Here is a 5,000-nt window from a genome sequence, read left to right as displayed (position 1 = left end):
GTAAGTTCTATGCTTGAGCTTCCCTCAGGTTTGTTGTGGGCCTACCTTCGTTAAAATCTGTCAATGCGAGTGAAAGGGTTAGGCCCTTAAATAGGTGATTGGGGGTTAGATTTTTTTCCTCGAATGTGATGATAATATGTTATTAAAGGGGGAATGAATTAACTCGCATTCGCGATTTATCGTATAAACACTTGATTGTCATTCGTCGTCATTGTCGTCGTCGTCCATCTTTCTCTCGTTTGTCGTGCTAGTAAAAGAAAATGATGAAAAGAAAAGAAGGGAAGGGGAAAGAAAGAAAACAAAAAAATAAAACAAGAAAACAAATCAAACAGAACGAAAGAAAATAAGTGCGGAGAAAGAGAGAGGATATCGGCAAACGATGATGACGTACGTAAACAAAAAAAAACAAACAAAATATAATAAAAAAAAAAGGGAAGGAAAAAGAAAGGGCCAAAAAGAAAAAAAAAAGAGAGAGAGAAAGAGAGAGAGAGAAAGGGACAACGATTAAGAAAAGTTAGTCCAGAAGAAAATTTACATACATATATACATACGTATATACGGTACATATACATATACGTATATACTTTTTTTTTTTGGCAACGATATTACGATATTATCAATACGCGCAAGCTGTCCTTAAGCCGAACGAGCAAGAATTTTCATTTGCTCGAGAAAAGTTTTGTTTTTGTGAATTCAAGAAAATACGATTCGTCCAACCATCCTCCCTCTCTACCTCCCATCCTTCAATCGTTCTCATTTTCCCTTTTCCCCTTCCCTCTTCCTTCTCCTTCTCCTCCTCCTCCTCCTCCTCCTCCTCCTCCTCCTCCTCCTCCTCTTCTTCTCTCTTTTCAAATCTCGATAAAACACATTTCATTCCCCGTCCACAGATTTATTCGCTCATTCTCACCTCGTTCGTTTTCAAAAAGCGCATAGACAGCGTCGTGTCTTTTTAAGGCGCTGGTCGCTTTTCTTAACTTTAAATTCCGATGGTGTTTAATTATCGCGCTTTTTAAATACGAACACGGCGGCGAATCGAGCCAAAGATTAATATTGATCGTTAATTGTGTTCCTCGTGTTCCTCCTCTCCTCCTCCTCCTCCGCCCCTCCCCCCTCCCCACAAAAAAAGAAAATATTATTGCAGGCTGCGTGCAATTCGAAAGTACAATTAAATAAACGGGAGAAAGGGAAAGGATTTAGGGGAAAAAAAGAAAGATAAAAAAAGGAAAGAAAAGAAAAAAAAACATTAAAAAAGTAAAAAGACAAAAAAAAAAAAAGAAAAGCAGAGGAAGAAAGAAAAGAAAATTTTAGAAATTAATATCGATGGGTGCTAATAATAATAATAATAATAAAATAATAATAATAGTAATAATGATAATGATAATGATGATGATGATGATGATGATAATGATAATAATAATAATAACAAAAATAAAAGGGAAAAAAGAAAAAAAATAATTAAAATTAATGATCGATTGAACGATGAAATTTAACGAGTTGTACCCTCGAGTGACAACTATAAACGATTAAAGGGAAATTAAAAAAAAAATAAGGAGGAAAAAAAATTAGATAATTTCAATGAAAATTTTCAAGGCTCGTTTTTGGTTTTTTATATATATATATATATATATATATATATATATATATATATATATCTTCGGACAGCTTGCGCGATTTTTTTCTCTTCTGTCCTTTTTTTCTTTTCCTTTCTTTTTTCTTCTTTATACTCTCTCGATTTTTCAACATTAGGTTTTATTATATGCGTATGTAATGAAGTGGGGGAAGAGAGAGAGAGAGAGGGAGAGAGAGAGAGAGAGAGAGAGAGTGAGAGAGGGAGAAGATAAGTAGAATGACATTGAAAGAAGGATTATGGTTGATAATAATAAAAAAAAGGGATAAAATTGCGTAATAGTAGAAGCCATTCGAGGAAATGTAATGTAAAGAGGGTCGCTTATTAAAAAATTACGGAATTACATTGTAAAATGGGAGCAAACGTGGTGCCAATTTACTCCCGTAAGTAAGTAGTTGTTGTTGCCATGTCGAGCCATGATCGTATATTTTCGATTGATCGACACAGCAAGAAGGAGTCAAAAGATAGAAGAAGAAAGGAATAAAAAAAAATAATAATAATAATGATAAATAAATAACTAAATAAATAAATAAATAAATAAATAAATAAATAAATAAACAAACAAACAAATAAATAAACTAAATAAACTAAATAAACTAAATAAACTAAATAAACTAAATAATTAAACGAACATGTACGAGAAGGAAGGAAAAGGAAGGAAAGAAAATTAATTAAAAAAAGGGGGACAACTTTTAATCAATTTAAATAATAATAATAATAATAATTCATCTCGATCGCGGTGTAAAAATAATTTACACAATGCTAATTCGTCGATACGATAAGCAGGGTGAATAATCGCATATTAGTTGTTGAAAGAGAATTTTATAGTTGGATTTCATATTAGATATTGTAAAGTGTTATTATTTTGCGAAAGGGAAGCGCGGCGGACGCGCGCGCTCGCGCGAACAAATAAAATCCAGTGGTATGTGTGTGTGTGTGTGTATGTGTCCTGTGTGTCTGTATGTGCGTGTGCGCGCGTGTATGTGTTGATGTACGCAAATGAACGAACGGATGATTGAATCGATTGGATGAGAGTACGTGTTCGCGTGTGTTTGTTCGTGCGTGCAATGCATGCATACATATATGAATGCATGCATGCATGCATGCATGCGTCCTGTATGTAAGCTCGTAAATATACATTTAAATGTTTTATGTACGTATGTATCGTACATACGTACATATAAATAAAATCTACGAGATTTTTAATTATCGAAAAGAATGAAGGTGAGAAATGTTTATATGTGTGTTATCCAACGCGCAAACGAAAAGCAACATAGAGAGAACGGGTCTGCTATTGTGTAAAAAAAAAAGGTCACGTATGTATATAAGTTGCATACTTGTTACACGTGCACGCGCGCGCGCAGGGTGCCGGAGGTCCAAAAGAAAAAAAAAAAAAAGAAAAAAGAAAAAAAAAAGAAAAAAGAAAGATAAGGGAAGCACGCGATACACGCCTTATACGTACATATATATATATGTATATACACACGTGTAAACATAAATACATATATATACATACATACAAACATACATATATAAATACATACATACATGTATACATACATACATAGATACATGGATACATACATACATACATACATACATACATACATACATACATACATACACACATACATACATAAATACATACATATATACATACGTACATACGTACATGCATACGTATGCATGCATAGGTGGAGTTTAAATATTTAAGCTAAAAATATTATCGTATAACAACGAAATTTCTGTCCTATCTCAGTCGTTTGTAAAAAAAAAAAGTCTTTTGATAAAAAGAAAACGAAGATAAAGATATGAAGTAGTAGAAGAAGAAGAAGAAGAAGGGAAAAAAATAGAAAAAGAAAATTAAACTAAAAATTAAACTAAGCGCAGAATTATTATTATTATTAAATAGGCGCACGCGCCTCCTCCTTTTTTTATTATTTTTTTTTTGTTTTTTTTCCGCACTTCTAATACGAACTTTGACTATAAAAGTCGCGTTAATTTTTTAATAGAAAATCGGACGGCCGTTCGGGGGTGAGGGATGTGTTGTACGGGGGAGATTAGAAAATATAAAACGGGGGTAAACACCTAAAAAAAATGTTTATAAATATAATTAACAATCCGGAGAATGCTACGGGGGATTGTATAATAAATAAATATTTGCGAATAAATATTAATATAGTGGAAGAAGATCGCGAGGAGACATTCCACGAATCGGGACTTAAGAGAGAAAGAGAGAAAGAGTGAGAGAGAAAGAGAGAGAGAGAGAGAGAGAGAGAGAGAGAGAGAGAGAGAGAGAGAGAGAGAGAGAGAGAGAGAAAGTGCGCACAGGCAAAGAAAATAATGAGAATTTATTAATTAATCGGAATGATTTATATAGTATCTATATTTTATATTTTATATAATATACCGTTATAGTCTTATACCATTGGTTGGAGATATAGTTTATGTTTAAATGGGGGACAAGGAAACAAAAAAAAAAATTAAAAACACGAACACATATATATATACACATAGATACATACATACATACATACCATACATACATATATATATATACATGCGTACAGAGAGATATGTGGATAAACACATGCATATTTAGGTAAACAGAATTGATTTTTATCGTCAATGGGATGGTTATAATATTTATATATATATATATATATATATATATATATATATATATATAAATATTATATATATATATATATACACTTACAACATCGTTGCACATTAATTGATATATTATAATCGGTTGGGGGTGCAATATCAGTCTCTGCTCTTCTTACTTTTTTCTTTGTTCGTTTGTTTGTTCGTTTCTTATCTTCCTTTCTTTATTAAAAGGGGGAAGAAATTTTATGTATAACTTTATATATGTATATAGACATGCATATAAACGTAGACACACATATACACGAATACATACATACACACAGACATACATACGTACGTACGTACGTACGTATATATGTACATAAATACGCACGCACAACACAGCCAATATATAAGATAACGTTTGGCAAGTATAGAAAGTGTTAAATAAGTAACATGGAATGCGTCATTGTAATTGTAATAGGTTTGTTTATCTTTTTTTTTTTTTTTTTTTTTTTTTTTCAAGATATGTAAATCGTAAATCAATGAAGGAAGAACGTAATCGGAGTGTATACGTGTGCCAAAGCGTATACGTGAAATGTGCAAACACACCAAAGTACGGAATAATTATTACACGCGTACATACATACATACATACATACATAAATACATACATACATATATACATACATATATACATAGAGACACATTAAATACACGCAGAGTAACGTTGAGTCCGCTAGCTATACAAAGAGCCAAATCGCCACATTGTGATGAAATG

The 5,000-nt window shown here is 32.1% G+C and overlaps 1 protein-coding gene across 1 annotated transcript in view; it reads left to right on the top strand.

Annotated features, from left to right (window-relative positions):
- Positions 1–5,000, top strand: part of LOC118450601 (zinc finger protein 131-like) — an 89,842-nt gene that overhangs the window by 59,875 nt on the left and 24,967 nt on the right. The gene's annotated exons all lie outside the window — the stretch shown is intronic.

This window comes from Vespa mandarinia, chromosome 20 (genome assembly GCF_050613455.1).
Source record: "Vespa mandarinia isolate Hongniang chromosome 20, ASM5061345v1, whole genome shotgun sequence".
NCBI lineage: Eukaryota > Metazoa > Arthropoda > Insecta > Hymenoptera > Vespidae > Vespa > Vespa mandarinia.
The sequence above is the reverse complement of the archived record's forward strand: the minus strand, read 5'-3'. Positions and strand labels throughout refer to the sequence as shown.